This window comes from Odocoileus virginianus, chromosome 15 (genome assembly GCF_023699985.2).
Source record: "Odocoileus virginianus isolate 20LAN1187 ecotype Illinois chromosome 15, Ovbor_1.2, whole genome shotgun sequence".
Classification (NCBI taxonomy): domain Eukaryota; kingdom Metazoa; phylum Chordata; class Mammalia; order Artiodactyla; family Cervidae; genus Odocoileus; species Odocoileus virginianus.
In genome coordinates this window covers 11,616,187-11,635,574 of record NC_069688.1, presented here as the reverse complement: position 1 = coordinate 11,635,574, position 19,388 = coordinate 11,616,187, and the positions used below count along the sequence as shown (strand labels likewise).

The following is a 19,388-nucleotide window of genomic DNA, read 5'->3' as shown; positions in this document are numbered from 1 at the left end:
TTTCAGTGGATGGTCCACTCCATGTGGGCAGGGGTCACATTCTTAATACCCAGCACTGAGTCTGCCGCTCAGTCAAGTCTTGCTGAATAAAGCAATGACTAAAAGATCCTGTTCCCACAGCATGTGTATGTATGTGTATGTTGTGCGTCTATGCATGGGGCAGGAAGTAGGGACTTGGGAGGTGGAGTACATGTAAGTGATCTGAGAAGCCATATCTGTTAATTCTGGCCCCTTGATGCAAGTCAACAAGCTTCTTCTCCCCAACCCTGCCAGTTTACAAAAGCAAGCTGCAAATGCTCATTAGTGTTCTTGGCAAATACTCCTCAGACTGCCTTTTCTGCATGAAGAGTGCCCCATGCTTTACTTTCTGTAGTTTATGTTATGAAAATAATGGATTTTGTCAGCAGTTGTCCAGTAAGAATGTATAAGATCGTTTGGAATGTGCTTTTTAAAAAATATGCAAGTGTCTCTTCCCTGTTTCCTTAATGACATAAAACAGGTTCATGGCAAGGAATGCCCTCTGCTTTACTGGTTGAAAATCACTATTCCAGGTGATGGCTAAAGGCAAGCTCCAGATTCCTTGAGGGCAGAGACCATGCTGCCTCTGCTTACGATCTCATCCTTGTTGTGGTATTTGGAAGAGTGCCTGACACGTGGCAGATGCATAGTAAATATTTGCTGGATGAATCACTGACTCTCCCTCTTAGGGTCATCTGTATCTGTACCTGCTTTGAGTGGTCTGGTTTGAATTCTTGGCTCTGTACCTTAATACCCCTCTGTCTCCCTAGGACGTGACTCTCATCTCGGTTTGTTTCTTGTCAGTTTACACCTCAGTGCTCTTTCCTGTGGTTCGATCCATCTGTTTGTATCATCTTGGCATCTTCCATCATCTCGGGAGAGCACCCCCTGCCTCAGCACCCTGATTTCCTGGAACAGGTGTTTGCTCTTGCCTTTTGGCTGTGGTCTAAGTCTGATTATCTCCCTCTTCTCCTCAGGGTGTGAGATCTGGAAATGTTCAAGCTCCTGGAGCTGTTCAATACACACAAGTGATGTTTGCCTACTTAACAAATGCACTTAGTGGCATTTGCAGTCAGGTCATTATTTGTTGAAAGGACACTAGATATGAAGGCTCAGGACTCCCATCCTAGTCTAAAACCTTCTCCTTGGACAGTGCGGTAGTCAGAGTTCTCCAGAGAAATGGAACCAATAGGATGTGCATATACTGTTGTTGTTCTTCAGTTGCTAAGTCGTGTCTGACTCTTTGAAACTCCATGGACTGCAGCATACCAGGCTTCCCTGTCCTTCACCATCTCCCTGAGATTGCTCAAACCCATGTCAGTGATGCCATCCAACCATTCCATCTTCTGTTGCCTTCTTTTCCCCCTACCTTCAATCTTTCCTAGCATCAGGGTCTTTTCCAATAAGTCAGATCTTTGCATCAGTTGGCCAAAGTATTGGGGCTTCAGCTTCAGCATCAGACCTTCCAATGAATATGTAGAGTTGATTTCCTTTAGGGTTGATGGGTTTGATCTCCTTGCAGTCTAAGGGACTCCCAAGAGTCTTCTCCAATACCACAGTTGGATTTCTTATAAGGAAATGGCTCACGTAGTTTTGAAGGATGGGAAGTACAAAATCTGCAAAGTAAGCCAGCAGGCTGGAAACAAGGGATGAGCTGATACAAATCAAGTCCAAGGTTGTCTGCTACAGCCTTCCTTCTTGCTTGGGAGAGGTAAGCCTGTTGCTTGATCAGACCTTCAACTGATTGGATGAGGCCCACTTACATTATGGAGGTCAGTTTGCTTTCTCAAAGTCCACAGATTTAATTTTAATTTCACCCAAAAGCACCTCACAGAAACATCCAGAATAATGTTTGGCTATGTATCTGGGTACCATAGCTCAGTCAAACTGACCCATAACGTTAGCCATCACAGGAAGTCTCCAAGTAATCCTAGGTCTCAGTTCTTTTGTTGAAAAATAAGAAAGTGGAATTCTATGTCTTCCAACTAAAATAATGAATTCTGTGTTTAGGAACAAGGCTAACCAGACAGAGTTCAGGATTCAGGGACAAAGGATGTTCAAACAGTTCTGCCTCTTTTGATGTCTGATATCTAACACTACCTGATGCCTGTCAGGGAATCACTAATAATTTGAGGATGGGGCCAGATGACCTGACTTTGAAAGGAGCCCACTCACACTTTTTGCTAAATGTCAGTGGGTATCATCTTCCCATATCAAATGAGAAAAAAAAAATCCTAATTTTAATTTTAGATGTATTACAATGATTACATTGCCATTATTATTCCTTGCCTTTTATTTTGCTCATTAATTTCCACATGATTTAATTGGCCTTTTGGGCTTTGAAATCAATTTGGTGTCTGTACCCTGGCATCTTCAAGAAGTGTTTTTTTTTTTTGGTGCAGTTGACTACAAATCACCCCCTTGGGGCCTGCCACCTTTTGGTCAATGCTACCCCATTCAATAGAAAGAACACATTTTTTTTTTCCCTTCACACTTTGCATTTTCATCGAAAGTCCAGCGTGTGATAAATTGCCAAAGCTATGTGGCCTCTATTAAAGTATGGGCCTTGTACCTCTCCAAGAAAAGAAAAATGACCCATGATAAACAGGGGAGTGTTTGTCCAGAATTCAGAAGAGGCTGGAAGAGAAGTTAAAGTGTAAACACCAATGTCCCTTGAGTATTTGCGCAGCCTTTGTAGTCAACTGATGCCACAGGGCAAGTGTGCAGATTTAGATACTACGGAGAGTACTAGACTAGGAGCAAGAACTCCTGGCTGGGTATGGTCTTTGGTGAACTATAAAAGCCACCACTCAGCTAAAAAAACAAAAACAACAAGCAAACAATAAAACTCCCTTGTTGCCAGGTGGAAGTGGGAATACAGTGCTGCTGGATTTTCAATCAAAGCCTGAAATCTGGGGTTCTACGTAAAGTGTAATTTTTTAAAGGGCTAGCAGTTCATTCAAACTGAATGTGGGAATCCTATGCGAACCAACACATCTTGTCTGTAAGCCCGGTCCCAGCCTGCCAGTGGCTGGTTTGTGGCCTCCATCTGTCTTAAACTTCACAAAATTGAGATAATGTGCTAGACTGAGGTAAAGAGACGTTCCAAAGGTGTTTGTTCCTTTTCAATATATAAACAGGATGTTAAACCCAGGACTCTGCCATCCACCTCTGTGTTGGCAGGCAGGGAAGACAAGATTTATCCTGAAGCTGGTAAAGCAGAAGCTTCAGGATTCCTCAGTCACAGGGCCCCTTCCAAGGCCCTGGGAGAGCCTTGGCAAAGAGGTTATATGATTTTTCTGTTTTTGTAGAATTTGCAAGAGTATTTAAAATATTCTAGCTGTAATACTTTAGGACCATGGTCTATATCCATGCTGGGTTTTCACTTTTTCATATTTCCCCCAGTGTGCAGTGGTGGTATAGCAATTAGGGGAATATTTTGGAATTCCAGCTAGCAAGATCCAACTTGAAGGCATCTTAGTCTTGGCACTCTTGACATTTGGGGCTGGATAATTCTTTGCTAGGGGTGTTGTCCTGAACACTGAAGGGAATTTGCAGCATTCCTGGTCTTTATCCACTGGTGTCAGTAGCAACCCCCATCCCTACCCACTCCTAGGGTTGTGACAAAGTCCCCTGGAAGGAAAAATTGAACTCCAGCCGTCGCGAACAGTGGACTTGTGCTATATCTCCCTTTCATTAGAACATAACCATGCGGCCCAGGGTCATATTTGTGTCCAGGTTACAGTATTGCTAACGGTGTCAGTACAGGCACGGCTTCCGCAAATACGTGGACTCCTCTTAGTGTCAGCTCACTCACTCACCCTCATGACACAAGAGTGCAAGCCCATGATGACAGTATGGAAGGACACGGGACAGAGTGGAGAGTGAGGTTAGATGTGATGGCGTTAGAGGCCAGTTTAGAAATTTCCTCCAAATCTTACAAATCATGTATGAAGATAACTTGATGGAGGTTTTCCAATGATGACAGCGAATCCCCAAAATATATGTGGTTTATTATGAATTTGAAGGAAAATTATCTAGCCTATCAATAATAAAAATAAATTCCAGAGGAGAGACTGAATTATATTTCTTTTTCACACTGTTGAAAGTAATATAAAGTTGTCTTATATAGAGGAGATAAAAGAGTCTATGGCTAAAAACAGAAAAGTGTTATACAGTAGGGTCAAGTAGTTAAAAACAGTATTATTTTCTAAGTTTTATGTTTGTAGTATTTGTTAGCTTTTTAAGTATTTTGTTGTGATTTATTGTCTAATACAAAATAAATATTCATTTTGCACTTAGTTTTGTATTCATAGTTGTGTATATATATATTTTATATGTATATATAGATAGATATTTTTTTTTTTTTCAGTAAAGGCACATCTCCACTTGAATTACATACACTTAAGACCCCTTAAAACCTGGGTTTGTATCTGAATTTTGGATATCAATGTGAGTGGAGAGGAATCTCTGGAGTATATATGAAAGTAATTTCCTGAGAGAGTTGTTGGTGTGCCGTGGGTCACACCTCCTATCCCTTGCCAACCCTACTCTCCCGTCACCAAGGTGAGGGAAAAGTGTGTTCTTCTTTTCATGACAAATGAAAAGAGGATGACTTAGAAAGCCTGACATTTAGCTCCTACAGCTGATGTGACAACAGGACCAGTATCTGACTCTGTGTATGTGTGTGTGTGTGTGTGTGTGTGTTAGTCATGCGGTCGTGTCTGACTCTTTGCAACTGCATGGACTGTAGCCTGTCGGACTTCTCTGTCCGTGGAATTCCCCAGGCAAGAACACTGGAGTGGGTTTCCATGCCCTTCTCCAGGGGTCTTCCTGACCAAGGGGCTGAACTATGTGTCTTGCGTCTCCTGCACTGGCAGGCATTCTTTACTCCTAAGCTACCAGGGACGCCCACTTGTCTCTAGGCTGGACCCTAAAAGGGAGAGTCAGGTAGCTAGCTGTTCAGGCAACGGCAGCCCAGGCAGGGTGACTGCATTGATCCGTTTACACTCACAGAGTTTATTAGGGGTAAAAATGCCCCAGCATTTTCCAGGAGCCAGAGACAGACCAAGTGCAGCTCTCTCACATCCTGCCCGGGAGGTCACTGTAGAGAATGGTGGAGCTCCACGGCCAGAGTCCATGTGGACTGATCTGTAGGAGAATCAGGGGCTGGGGGGCCGCTTCTGGCCAAGGAAAATGTGGCAATGCATCACAGGAGGTCCAGCTACGTGTCCCAGGGGAGGAATCTGAAGATCCCGAAGGGTGCTCAGACAGTCGGTCCTGGACAGCTCATTTCAGCCCCATGAGCTAGAGCCCGCCAGACTCTTCTGTCCATGGAATTCTCCTGACAAGAATACTGGAGTGGGTTGCCATTTTCTCCTCCAGGAAATCTTCCTAACCCAGGGATTGAACCTGTGTCCCCTGCATTGACAGATAGATTCATTACCCGTAGCACCACCTGGGAAGCCCTCCAAAGAGGAGAGACCCCCAAAGGAATACCAATTAAGACATACAATCTTTGAACACCAGCCAGTCCCAGATGTCTGAGGCAAGGGTAAAATGGTGCTGGTTAAGTAAAAATTGTCCTGTTCCCCTCCCTCCCCTTCCTCTCCCCAATTCCTCTATACTCAAGGTCAGCTAATAGTTGGGAAGGAGTTAAGGAAAAAAGAAAGAGGAAGACACATTTCTTTCCACATTCAGGGCAGCTACATTCAGAGTGACCATTGCAAATCTGACTATTTATCCTTAGAGAAGCTGCTTATAAAGCTTGTCTTTGGCTGGGTGTCTGGGAACTTGGATTTCAGGAGGGTTCCCGTGCCTCCATCTCCCTGGAGTAGCTCACGGGGCCTGGTCTGTTTGTGCAAACAGTACGCTTCATGCTGAACTCCTGCTTGCCTCCTGGGACCCCGGAATTTTGCTACATGCTAGGCCAGGGTACCCATGAGGCAAAATCCTGAATAGTGTGTCTCTGATGAACTTCCTCAGTTGGCAACCTTTCACATGTGTCATCACAGTTCATTGTTGGGAGAATTAATTCCATGCTGTGTGATTCCACCAGGAGAGGATGTGGAAGCTTGTGTCTAATTTGCCCCAGATTTTTGCTCTGTGTGCCTTTCCCTTTGCTGATTTTGCTTTGTATCCTTTTGGGTACAGCAAAACTATATGCAAATCCTGTGATCGATTCTAGGGAATCATTGAATCAGAGAGGGTCTTGGGGACCTCCCGATCAGGTCCTGGGTATGGAACTAGAGGGAAGTTTTGCTTGTGAATGAAGGTCAAAGCTCTACTTATTAGACAAACTAAATGCTGAGTGATTGAACTGACACTGTATTTTTGGCTTGAAGTAAACAGGAGTGTCATGAGATCAATCAAGTTTTCATGCAGAGATAGAACAACCAGCCCTATTAGACTAACAAAGTGGTAGAAAGCAAGAATAAAATTTCATTCTGCTTGCATCCTGTAAGGTAGGTTTGTTCTATGTGTCGATGCTGTGCCTATTACCCTGCTGAATTTTCCTAGTAACCAATGAAGACAGGAAGGACTTACAAACAAGGAAACCAGCATAGCTAAGATTTGAAAAGACATTCCTAAGCTCACATGGCAGTGGAAGTATGACCCAAATATTGTAATTTGGCCCTCTGCCTTTAAAATTTGATTTTTTTCCCACTTTGCCACATTGACTTTGCTGTTTAATATAGAGTGATGGGATCAACCAAAAATCTATAGTTCTCTCCTCTAAAAATAAAACTGACATTATGCTCTGTGGACTCTCTCTGTTCACATCCATTAAACATGTGTCCTTTGACATATATTTATAGCCTGTCTGGGGGCTTAGTTTGAACAGGCTCATCTGCCCTATTTGAAATGATGACACTGGAGCAAACCGGCTCCTAAGGGAATAGAGCCTGCACCTTTGATCTTGTAGACTCAGAAAAGCTCTGCGTAGTAGCCTGTATGTGTTTGTCTTTACATGCATCCTGCAGAGTGGGGTGTAATTTTGTCCCACCAGAAGGATACACTGAATGTGTCACGTCTACTGTAATAGTCATCAGTAGACACAAAGTCTAGTCTTTCCTTAGATGCTACCAGCTATGGCCTCAGTTCGATGATTTCAACAAGAGCAAACTGCAAACCAACTTTCTCAAACTTTAACCTGTCCAACAACCGGCCAGCCATTTTACTAGATATTACGCTCGATACGTGAGATGCAGTAATGAACACAACAGAGCTGCTGGCCGAGGAAGTTCAGGGTCTCGTGGCAAAGATAGGCAAGAGAGTCAAGTAAAATCTCGATGTGGTGTACTGTAGCAGAGTCAATGGACAGATGGGTATTTATCTGTTTAGTCTTAGATTTTTATTGGCGTACAGTTGATTTAAAATGTATTAGTTTCTGCTCCACAGCAAGTGAATCAGCTATACATATACATGTGTATATGTGCTTAGTCTCTCAGTTGTGTCCAACTCTTTGTGACCCCATGGACAGTAGCCCGTCAACCCCCTCTGTTCATGGGGATTCTCCAGGCAAGAATACTGGAGTGGATAGCCATGCCCTCCTCACATATATACATACATACACTCATGTGTTGTTCAGTCACTTGGTCATGTCCAACTCTTTGTGACTCCATGGACTTGCGACTTGCATGTCCAACTCTTTGAGACCCCCAAGCAGCTTGCCAGGCTTCCCTGTCCTTGACTATTTCCCAGAGTTTACCCAAACTCATGTCCATTGAGTCAGTGATGCCATCCAACTACCTCATTCTCTGTTGTCCCCATCGCCTCTTGCCCTCAATCTTTCCCAACATTAGGGTCTTTTCCAATGAGTTGGCTCTTCGCAAGAGGTGGCCAAAGTGTGTTGCATATACAGATACTTTTTAAAAAGTTTTTTTTCCCATATAGACCATTGTAGAGTATTGAGTAGAGTTCCTTGTGCTATACAGTAGGTCCTCATTAGTTATCTGTTTTATATATAGTAGTATGTGTCAATCCCAATCTCCCTTTTTCCTTACTGGTAACCATAAACTTGTTTTCTACATCTGTCACTCTATTTCTGTTTTATAAATAAGGTCATTTGTACATTTTTTTTTAGATTCCATATATAAGCAATATCACATGTTATTTGTTTTTCTCTGTCTGACTTACTTCATTCAGTATGACGATCCCTAGGTCCATCCATGTTGTTGCAAATAATATTATTAAAAGTTATTTTTATGGCTGAGTCATATTCCATTGTATATAAGTACCACATCATCTTTATCCTTTCCTCTGTCTGTAGACATTATGGTTGCTTCCATGTCCCGGCTATTATAAATAGTGCTGCAATGAGCATTGGGGTTCATGTATCTTTTCAAGTTATGGTTTTCTCCAGGTATATGCCCAGTAGTGGAATTGCAGGATCACATGGTATCTCTATTTTTAGTTTAAGGAACCTGCATACTGTTCTCCATAATGGTTGTACCAATTTACATTCTCAGCGACAATTTAAGAGGTTCCCTTTTCTCCACATTTACCTCTCCAGCATTTACCATTTGTAGACATTTTGGTGATGGCCATTCTGACCAGTGTGAGGTGATATCTCGTTGTTTTGATTTGCATTTCCCTAATAATTAGTGATGTTGAGCATCTTTTCATGTGCTTTTTGTCCATCTATATGACTTCTTTGGAGAAATGTGTATTTAAATCTTCCACCTATTTTTTGATTGGGTTGTTGGTTTTTTGATATTGAGCTGCATGAGCAGTTTGTAAATTGTAGAGATTAATCCTTTGTTGATTGCTTTGTTTGCAAATGTTTCCTCCCATTCTGTGGGTTGTCTTTTCATTTTAGATAGACTGCTTGCTTTGGGACATATCCTATCTCTATTTTCTAGCTTTGTCACCTTGGGCAAATTACTTAACCTTTCTATACCTCAGATTTATCATCTATAAATATTCAACCAACACTGACTCTGAGACTGCTTAACTGCATGTGAACAAATGATATGTGAGACTCTGGGTTAGAATTGTGATGGGATCAAGTCTTTGCTTTGGGGAAGTTCCCCTTCTGTTGGTGATATGCACAAGCAAACAGGCAGCCATTATGATCAATAATAAGACCCCTGTGGGGGGAGATTCAGAGCGGTGTGGAAGCATATCACTACTCAGTTGTAAAGGCTGCCCTTTGTTCACTAATTGTTCTTTCAAATTATAGGCAGAGAGAGAGACCAGGCACCCTCAACATATTGAAAGGAGAATCAGCAGGATGGTGAAGGATTGCAGAACTGGGTGACATGAAGAGCAAGGACATGAATTAAGGAGATTTGTTGAACCTGAGGAAGATAAGACTCTGGACACGTGAGGGCAGATTTTCATTATCCGAAGGTCCTTCATTTGAAAGTTTCCTGGTTTGGGTCCTAGTCCCCACCCTCACATACAGCGGTTCCTGGGAGACTGATCTTACCACCGCCCTCCCCGTGTTGTGTGTGCACACCCCACACTGCTGCCTCTCTGGCCTTTCTGGTTCCTCACTCACCCCGCCCTGGCCACACGGGCACCTCTTGCTCCTGACGACTCCAGGAACATTTCCTCCTTAGCATCTTGGTGTTGGCAGTAACTGCCCTCTTCCCCAGTTACCTGCCGACAGACTTACCTCTTTTGGAACTTCCTCAACACTGCAGGTCTCGGGGCTGCCCTCCTCTGTTTTTACCTCTGTAAAGCACATCTCTTCCAACCCAGACCGGATAGTTCCCATAACTCTCTTTATTGTCTGTCTTTCCCAACTGGAATGTAGTTCCACGAGGGCAAAGATATATGTGTAATTTACTTGATGCTGGGTCCCAGAGCCAATGACAATACCTGCCGGTGGGAGATGCTCAGTTCCCATTTGTTAGGTGAAAACACATGAGAATAGATGCTCTGACAGAGCTTTGGGAAGGCTGTCTGAGAGCTTTGGGATGAAGTGGGAACACTGTCACTGGAGGACTGCAAGCTTAGGCTGGACAAGCCTTGGCAGTGACATCGTGGAGAGTACTGAGCAGTAAGTGGTAATTACATGCTTTGTTCTTCTGAAGCACTCACTGTGTTTAGTTTCTAATTAGATGAAGGAGAATTAGTAGCATATTTTATTAATAAAAGAGCAGTGCTCTTCCTGTCCGGATCTCAGATTGTGCTGTTAACAGAAAGACACCTAATTGCTTTTTTGGTTGGATTTAAAAGTAATTAGCAATGATTAAATATTTATAATTTATTTTAATACATGTCAACTATTAAATCATGTTTAATGATTAAATAATTTCACTAATCAAATCTTTTTTTAATAATTAAAAAATTAAGTTGTGCTGGCTCATTTCAGGTAGCTCATACCATCTTAAACCCAATCTTTTGGGCCACATGATCCTGACACAGGCATTACTTACCCGCAGTGGTATTTTACCTTACGTGCATGACCCAGTCTTAAACAGGCCTCTTGAAATCCAGAGATATAAAATACACTGGCAAAATAATAACAAATATATCAATCTGTGTTGTGTGTTCTGAATAGCCATTCTTTTACATATTTGATTTTCTTAATGGACAGGCAACACTCAATTTTAAAAGTGTATTACATGTTAGGAAGATAGGTCATTTACTCATATTTTTTTCTTAGTTTTCAAATTACTTATATTTTCTTCTTTTCCTATACTTGCAATGGCCCTAAATCTCTGGCCCCTTATTTCATACACTTATAGAGACACCAAGTCTTAAGCATTTTGAGTTCCTCCCAATTGAAAAGCTTGAGCATTTTCCTACACCAAATGACAATAAAGTCTGTAGGTGGTTTCCTAGGGCGTGGCTCATATACTGTATTTACTATAGGCACTTTACCCCCATATCTCACCTGTAAACCTGTAAACCTCTTGTGTGCAAAGACAAGAACTACACAATTTTTGGAATTTTCAAGGGTTTTACATTATGTGTAACTTATTGTTGGTGGTGGTGTATGTATGTGTATGTGCAAGTGTTTTAATCCCATTCTAATTAGTTGAATGATTGAAGCATCTTAATTGTCAATATAAGCTCTAAATTAGTTAGCCTTTGAAACACTAATCAGAAGCCCACAGATTATCAGTCCTGTTGGAAGGATTCAGTTTTCTTTGATCAACACCAGAGTCTGTTAATTAGTACAATTGATGTTAGGCATGATTTTTAAATTGGTGAAATGACCGGGTCCAAGATACATAGATTGGCTAGATGGCTTACAAGGCCTTCTAATCTACTGATAAAATTGCTTCACTTTGAGATAAAACCTTGTCCTTGGGATTCTATCCAGGTCTCTGTGTAGCTTCCAATGAGGGATTCCATCACCTCCTCTCTTCTGGAGGGACAGCTGAATCCTGCCACTAGACTATTGTGTACTTGTCTCAAGAAAGCCTTTCATCAAATGCATGAGTCAGATTGTAGAAAAGCTAAGAGAGCAGAGATATTATCAAGCTTGCCCAACCTGTTATACGACTCTGGTTTGTTGTGGTTTAGTCACTAAGTCATGTCCAACTTTTTGCAGTCACATGGACTGCAGCATACAAGGCTTCCCTGTCCTTCACTATCTCCCAGAGTTTGCTCAAACTCGTGTTCACTGAGTCAGTGATGCCATCCAAACCTCTCATGTTCTGTCACCCCCTTCTCCTGCCCTCAATCTTTCCCAGCATCAGGGTCTTTTCCAAATGAGTCAGCTCTTTGCATCAGGTGGCCAAAGTATTGGAGCTTCAATTTTAGTGTTAGTCCTTCCAATGAATAGTCAGGGTTGATTTCCTTTTTAGTTGGCTGATTTGATCTCCTTACTGTTCAACAGATTCTCAAGAGTCTTCTCAAACTCTGGTTACTGCTAAATTAATAAACATTTGAATACCTGATCAAATTTGCTCAGAGATTAGCTTTTGTGTGAATATGCCAATTGGTAGAAAAACTGTCAAGGACTAAACCCATCACTGCAGACTCCAACCATGGAAGTCACTCATGTCTAATTGTTAATTGTTAACAACCACATTGGCTAATGCCAATGAAGGTATGCCCTTCATGGTCATTGAGAATTTCAAGAAGTTAAAAGTCCCATAAAAGTAAGTATATGATAAAATTACAAATATTTTCCAAGAAATAAGTAAAACAATGAATCATATGATTTATACAATATCAAGTGAACTAAGGATTTTCTAAATAAGCTACACTAATAGCTTGTATCCAAGTAGAAATGATCATACAAATGAATTATGTCCCTTAAAATGGGAGAGAGATTTTCTTTTTCCTTTGTGTTAATAGACCTACTCTTACAGAAAGCCCAAGAAATTAGGATAGTGTGGATATTCAGAAAAGTTGCAAGGTGATAAAGGAGATAGAGGTTCTTGAAATAACTGAATACATTATGGAGAGAGGAGAAAATAAACTTAGCTAAGGGGAATGTATATAGTTTGGAAATTTTAAAAAAATGACCTAGGATGGTATTAACTTAGCTATGACTAGAGGTAAGAAGTGGAGAGGAACAAGGGAATGGTATGACGTGGGTGATTTGTCTTGATGGGAAAGAAGAGAGGAGGCTGTGGCAGGAAAGTCTCTCTAGGGAATAGGTTTCCACACTCATCACTGGGGCATGGTTAGCGGGAAGCAAATGTCTGCTTTACAGCAGTGACGACTGAGTCACTGAGCCGTGGCATGGCAGTGCATGCAGTGGTCCTGTCTCCTTCCCATTGCTTGGACTTGTCAGTCAGAGACTTTTAGTACACCCAGAGCGAAACTTATTCTCTGCTTTCAAAACATCAAGTTTAAATCTGGGGGTCCTAAGTTTTAGGCTTAATACTCATTTAAAATAGGTTCTACTTGTAACCTAATTTACAATTAAATACAGTCAAATTTCAATAATATTTCTGAGACAGCCACTGAGCAATGCAAAGCAAAACAAAACAACAAAATTATTGACTTACAACTAATTTATAAACTGATGTTAGTTCTTGTTTCCAAAGATAATATCTGAAGACAGAAATAAGAAGGGATTGACAGCATTTAGAGCAATTAAGTACCTACTATGTAACAGACACAGTCCAAGGGATGGTGTAAATGCTGATTCCTTCATTTAAAATTCTCTAATGAGGAAAGGAGGGTGTCAGAGGATGAAATGGCTGGACAGCATCACTGATGCAATGAACATGAACTTGGGCAAACTCCAGGAGATGATGAGGCACAGGGCGGCCTGGCATGCTACAGTCCATGGGGTCACAAAGAGTCGGACATGACTGGATGACTGAACAACAGCAATGAGGATATTATTTTTTTCTCCAATATAAAAACAAAAATCAGATAAATCGCATGGAACATAGAAAGCAACACATACAGGTGAATGGAAGTTCTTGAATCCAGCACCCAGAGCCTGTGCCATGAAGACATGCTATTCTTCACTGCACTGAGTTCTTAACTTCATCACCAGACACCCATTACATCCAAAGGAAGAAAGGATCTATCACACTTAACCTCAGAAGGCACGGATTAACCTCAGAAGGCACGGAAATCAGTCACTTTTTAGCTTTGGCAAGTGAATAGTGAGTGAGGTGGCAGTTGTTGATTGCTCTGTCATTGTTGTCAAATACCACAGCCAGACTGAAGCTCCATTCTAAAGGACCCACGTGTCCAATTGAAACAGAGGATGACCCTGTCATAAGCAAGGCTGGAAGGAGGTTCTGTGCCTGCCGAATGACCAACAAACAATGCCAGTCATGGTTGGTGTCAAAAGCTCTATGAAACCAGGGGATGTCATGCCAACACTGGTGCTCACATGCTAATGGAACTCATTAACACACCAGCGGTTCTGGGCTTTCTTTTTTTTCATGAAAGAAAGTGCTAAAATTCAAAACAAATGGCCAAGTGCATTTTATATTTGTATCAGTCTAGTTTTTACTTGAGCATAAACGAAATCTTTCCACATATGCTGATGGAAACCAGTTTTGATTTTCTGTTTGTCTCTGGGTTTACTTCCTAGAAAAGAGAAAAAAAAAAAGGGGTTCATTCTCTGGCATCAAGGGTAATGATTTCAGGAAATCAAATCTGAAAGTTAATAATAGGAATTTGTTGCTATAAGTATGTATTGAATGGTGCCCATTCTTTCAACAAAGATGTCTTAAGCATCTATTCTTTGCAAATCCCTTAGAGGATACAAATATGAATAAGACATAGAGTGTGCCTTCAAGAATTCCAGACTTTAGAAAAGAAGATAAAGAAATTCACATAAATAGCTCTAATAGTGGGTAGAAATGATATCTGCATTATAAAAGAAGCACAAATAAAATGCTAGTGTTTGTGGTGTACTTGGAATTTAAAAAGCAGTGTGTGGGCTTTGGGATCTAAAATACCTGTGTTAGTCTCTTGCTTTGGGCATTTATTGTGACATTGGCTATATTGTTGTTCAGTTGCTAAGTTGTGTCTGACTCTTTGCGACCGTGTGGATGGCAGCATGCCAGGCTTCCCTGTCCTTCACCATCTCCTGGAGTTTGCTAAAACTCATGTCCATTGAATGAGTGATGCTATCCAACCATCTCATCCTCTGCTGCCCCCTTTTCCTCCTGCCCTCAATCTTTGCCAGCATCAGAGTCTTTACCAATGAGTTGTCTCTTCCCATCACGTGGCCAAAGTATTGGAGCTTCAGCTTTAGCTTCAGTCCTTCCAGTGAATATTCAGGGTTGATTTCCTTTAGGATGGACTGTTTGATCTCCTTCAGTATAATCATGCTGCATCTCAACCCCCTATTTGTCTTTAATAAAATGATCTAGCAACATTTACCTCATTGTCTCAGGGTTAAAGGGCATAATGTACATAAATTGCTTATACAGAACTAGGCAGAGATTGGTATTATCGAATATAAAGAGGTTATTTCATGCTGAGACCATTAAGAAACATTTTATCTGAGTCTTAGAAGCTGGACGGAAAGAATTACATCATCAAAAAAGCTGAGGTGGAAGGACACTTGGCACATTCAGTGAACAAAATGTTGCTCAGTTTTTCAGGAGTATCTTGGTGGCAAGGAATTCCGTTTACCCAGCAGTGGAGAGGATCTGAATGGGTTTATTGGTCCAGCTTGGAGTACAGGTATATAGGAATGACCCTAAGCAAGGGGAAAGATTGGGAAATGGTCCAAAAGTTGAATTACCTGGCTTATTTCCCTCTGCATAGCAACCTGGAACTAGTTCTCTAAGCAGATTTGCTGTCCTGGGCTGCCACTATCTGTCTTTCTTCCTCACGGGACAGAAATCCTTTGTGAAAAGCAAATATTTATTTTCATGGAACTGGTATAACCCTAGATGAAGAGGGAATATTTTGGGATCTAGGTCTCAGCTAAAAAGAGGCCAACACCTTGCCAGCTCATCTCTGTCTCAGCATTAAATATTTCAGAGACACCAGACACCGGGCAGCATTATTTACAGACCATTATCAGTAGCAGCCAGAAGAAATTAGAGAAGGCTTATCAGGCTGAGGTGCTTTGTTTATGACTAGTCATTAAAAAAATCATAATTGCTTAAAAACTTTCTATACCTTTTGCAATTTCTAGATACACCAGTGTTGCTTTGCCATAAACAAATATTAATAATACTAAGATGGGTTAAATGGCACATGAATATTTATTATTGTGCAGATATTGTTATTATATATTTATAACACAGTTGATTCTAATTCAGAGCAATAACTTCTATTGGCATGGCATTCATATGCTTGGCTATTCCATGAATTTCTGGATTTCAAATGCTGTTTTCAGTTGTCTTGACAAGTTCACTATTCTTTTGGTGAAGTGACCTGACGTTTCTCTCGGGTAGATATAGTTATCGTGCATCTCTGGGGGTATAGTTGTCAAAACTGATTTGTTGGGTTGTAATATGAAGAATTGCCTGGTAATGTGGTTTTCTAAGTTGCAGAAATTGGTCCGAGGTTCTCCAAATGTTTTAACTAGTGCAGTGCTGGCTTCGTCATTTGCCATGTATTGAACTTAGAGCAAATGGAGTGGACCCACTGGCTGTCTATTTCATCCCACCTCTCTCTTCCCTCTTATAAGCACCTTACTTCTGTTCACATATACACCTCTCATAGTTGTATTCAGAAAAAACTGGCACCATCCCCAGCTCTAGGAATGGTCTTTATTACTTTTAGCATTCTAGCACATGACATTCCTTAGGAACAGATATTGACTCAGGAGTTACCATATGACCTGAGTTGTCCCCATCAGCTTGAGGGGTAAAACAGACAGACTATACCAGGAAAGAGAAGGGTTGTCTCTCATGCTGAGAGACAAGGAAATGTGTTGCTCAAATTGTCACTGACACATCTTATGTGAACATCAGATAGTACAGGTACAGGATAGAGCTGACACTGAGAACAGAGAAAACAGGTCCTTTTATGACTCCTGGAAGGCTTCTGGCCACTGTACTCCCAGTTGCAGGCAGCGATGCATTTCCCTGTTGATCAGGGGTTTCTGAGAATTGTGGCCAAAGCATTTTAGTGGATGGTTAAGTGTCCTGGAAACTAAGCTCACTCATTTCTAAGCATTCATCGCACAGGCCTTTTGTGAGGATTATTTGGGAATAAGTGCTCAATTAATTTATCAAGGACTCTTTTGTGTCCCCTTAGTAGGCGGCTTAGCCGCAGCAGCAGCAGTAGATAGTATTGTTCTGGGCCCCAATAATAGATCCTTCATCATATTTGTTGCTTCACAGTTTATGTGAAACCTGCTCCACTTGCCAACTGCTCACTTGGCTTTGTTTTGATTTTATGTTTGTTTCTACATTTGCTTCAGTAAACGGTGATGTTGAGACTGGCTTTTAGAAATTAACACTCCTCCTATTTCCCAAGTCTCTCTCTTTTGTCCTTTTTCCAATCTTTAAAATGAGATAGAAACTTAGAAATCTGAGGTTGATTTGTCCAGAGTCTAGTGAAAGAGCTAGTCAGATGAGAAGAAGATAGTTTTTACATTTTGTTTCTTATTGTGAGAATATTTTTATTTAGATTCACTATTAGCAGCAGAGTTAAAGCTAGAATCCAGCTCATGCCCCTCCCCTTATTTTTTGGTCCATTTTTATTTTCTTGTTTGTTTCCCCACCTTTTGGATTCTTCAGATAAGTCAATGCTGTCAGGATAGCGCTAACAATAAGCTATTGCTAGTTTTATTAATTTGTGGAATGTACAGTTTGTTAGCTTGCATATGTTAATCTGCCATTATAATTCTCTCCGTGTTCATATCGTCTTTCTTATATTAGCATTTGTTTACTAACCCACATCTGGGGCTAACTGTGGGAGCGTAATTGAAATGATGTTGTTAGTCTTTGCTGGTGTAGGCCACAGGAACCCAGGTGGCACAGTCTTGGGTAATGTGTTTAATTGCCTTGTTAAGTTATATGTATCTCTTAGACCTTTCATTAAGTAAGTTCCCTTTGTCACATGCTTATGACAATTGCTTTAGGCCAGTAGATTTCAAATTGCCATTACTCCAGGGAACTTTAGAGGTGCTTTGGGGAGTCATAGACTAAAATGAAGAGGAAATCGAAGTTGTGGGATGCAAAACTGGTCTCTGATAGTAGTCACGAGGGGATTGGAAGCAAGATAAAGTCTCATTATCATCCTAGGTATGACATCATTTTAAAAAGGCATCTTGGAGGTTGGTTAAAGGGGAGAAGGAGAGGTGTAGGAGGAAAATGAGGGTTCAGAGAAATCTGGCTGCGAGTTCTGACTATAGGGGACAACATCTAACCCTTATAGTTAATCAGTATTAATCATGTGGCAGACATTGCACTAAACCTTCTAAAAACAGTATTTCATTATGCCCTTATCCCTAGGCATTATCTGTTTCAAAGAGGTAAACCAATTGTTCAAGGCTATATATTATAATTTATAAATAAAGGAACAAAGGATAGGTCTTCTGCCTGGCTTCAAAGCTCCAACTGTTTCTTTTAAAAGATCATACTGTGTTCTAAATATGAGAGATGGAATTTGTTGGCTTCTACTTTTTGTAGTGAGAAATTAATGGGAGCAGGGCCTGGAAAATTGCAAATTGGGATATAGATATCAGGCACTATAGGGGTTGACTTAAGTTGAGAAACAGCTTCTCTGGAGACTAAATGCACTTTCTCTTTTCATATCAGTCACAGAGACTGGTCAATGTTAACTGGCCAAGTCACTTTGTGGCCTGGCTCTTAAGCGTCACTTCCATGTTGAAGGTTCTCATGACCATTAATTCATAATTAAAAATAGCCCCAGGTCCTGGTCCCTGGCATTGGCCCCATCATCCTGCCTCTTCTCTGAAGTAGTCAGGCTTTGACCTTTAACTTTTCTCCTTCTTGTGGCTCAGCTGGTAAAGAGTCCGCCTGCAATGCAGAAGACCTTGGTTCGATCCCTGCATTGGGAAGATCCCCTGGAGAAGAGAAAAGCTACCCACTCCAGTATTTTGGCCTGGAGAGTTCCATGGACTGTATAGTCCATGGGATCACAAAGAGTCGGAGACAACTGACCGACTTTCACTTGCACTTTCCTGCCTCTTCTCTGGACCAGTCAGGCTTTGATCTTTAACTTTTCTCCTTTAGACCCCTGACCTACCAACCATGTCATTTGCCTGCCCATGTATCGGGCCATGTCTCTTCCAATGGAAAATGGATAGTCAGGTACATGTACTAAAGTTCTGCTCACATAGAACCTTACACTCCCCACTGTTCCCAGGGGGCACTCTCAGGGTGTCTTCAGTTCAGAAGTAGACCATTTTCAGCTTCAAACCACATACCAAGCCAGCCCACGGCGAACCAAGCCTAGCTCTTTTCTTCCTCAGTCCGCCGGTCACATGGCGTGAGCAGCGGAGGCACCCCGCAGGAGCGGTGGGCGGCCTGAGGAAACGGACCGCCTCCTTAGAGAGACTACCGGAACCTCCTGACCGTGTCCTCCTTGCTTGTCTTTGTCTAACTGTGAGCTCCTTGAGAGCAGAGAAGGTGACTCTGAAAACCCAACCCCCAGAAGAGATCCTGACACACAGTGGGTCTTTACTAAATGCTTCTTGAAATGAAGTTAATGATTAGTGGGTGACAGAGATAGGACAAAGAGCCAAGTGTACACACCAGTTCAAGGTGTCTTCCACCACATATGCTGAAATAATCACCCATGAAATTCTTAGTGGAAGGGCTGAGGGGCAAAAAGGGTGATGGATATAGTGGAAAGTGAAAATGTTAGTCCCTCAGTCGCCGACTCTTTGCAACCCAATGGACTGTGGCTCCTTGGTCCATTGAATTCTCCAGGCAAGAATTCTGGAGTGGGTTGCCATTCCCTTCTCCAGGGGATCTTCCTGACCCAGGGATCGAACCTGGGTCTCCTACATTGCAGGCAGATTCTTTATCATCTGAAACACAGGGAAATCC

The 19,388-nt window shown here is 41.6% G+C and overlaps 1 long non-coding RNA gene across 4 annotated transcripts in view; it reads left to right on the top strand.

The window, feature by feature from the left end:
- Positions 1-19,388, top strand: part of LOC110130084 (uncharacterized) — a 230,881-nt gene that overhangs the window by 123,442 nt on the left and 88,051 nt on the right. Inside the window, exon 4 of one of the 4 annotated variants that reach the window (XR_002311723.2) lies at positions 9,203-10,138. The exons of the other annotated variants lie outside the window; for them this stretch is intronic. This is a non-coding gene — a long non-coding RNA (uncharacterized lncRNA). Of the gene's footprint in view, positions 1-9,202; positions 10,139-19,388 lie in introns of those variants that run through there. 4 annotated transcript variants of the gene reach the window in all.